Source organism: Octopus bimaculoides, chromosome 3, assembly GCF_001194135.2.
Source record: "Octopus bimaculoides isolate UCB-OBI-ISO-001 chromosome 3, ASM119413v2, whole genome shotgun sequence".
NCBI lineage: Eukaryota > Metazoa > Mollusca > Cephalopoda > Octopoda > Octopodidae > Octopus > Octopus bimaculoides.
The window spans coordinates 91,394,181-91,395,208 of record NC_068983.1 but is presented as its reverse complement, the minus strand read 5'-3'; positions in this window follow the sequence as shown (position 1 = coordinate 91,395,208).

Here is a 1,028-nt window from a genome sequence, read left to right as displayed (position 1 = left end):
ATATATAATATGATATACAATATACAATATAAAATAAAATAAAATAAAAATGGATGGCACCATGAAAGAAAGTATTGAATATTGTATATCATATTATATATTGTATATTCCATATTCTATACCCCACATTAGTTCTGCAGGAATATAAATAAAACATAAAAAACAGACAGTGTTGGAACTCTTTTAAGCAAAATAATATATTCCTCTATACACAATCATACAAAAAAACCCACCTTTTTTGTATTTATTTTTACTTGCATATATATATATATATATATCATTATTAATAAATTTTATCATTATTAATCATTATTTTATCTTTTTTTATCTTTTTTTTAATCTTTTTATATATATATATATATATACACACATATCTCATATATATATATACATGAATACATACATATATATACATGCATACATACACACACATATATACACGCATACATACACACACACACATATATACACACACACACACATCTCTTCTGATGGTCTTCTCTTACCATGGTGGAAGAGCTTGTGTGCTCCAATGATTCCAAGAGCGATGCTGTCTGGAGTCTAAGAGTCCTGGTGGGCCACTCATGTCAGCAAGGTTGAGGATGAGGTCCCAGACTAAACACTAACATCAAGACCCCAATGGCGAAGCAAGCAGAGGAGGGCAATCTCAAGCCCCCATGGATTGACTCCGGTGGAAGAGGGCAAGTGTGACAAAGGCAGATAAATTACGGCAGCTTGCTGCAGTGGAGAATTTCCTGGCCAAGTGTGTGTGCGTGGCCATCGCACAGCCACAATCACCTCAAACAATTTACTGTGATTGGCTTTGTTTTTCTACTCTATATAAACATACATACATACATATATATACACACACATACATATATATACACATATGTACATATATACACATACATACACACATACATATATATACACATATGGACATATATACACATACATACACACATACATATATATACACATATGGACATATATACACATACATACACACATACATATATATATAT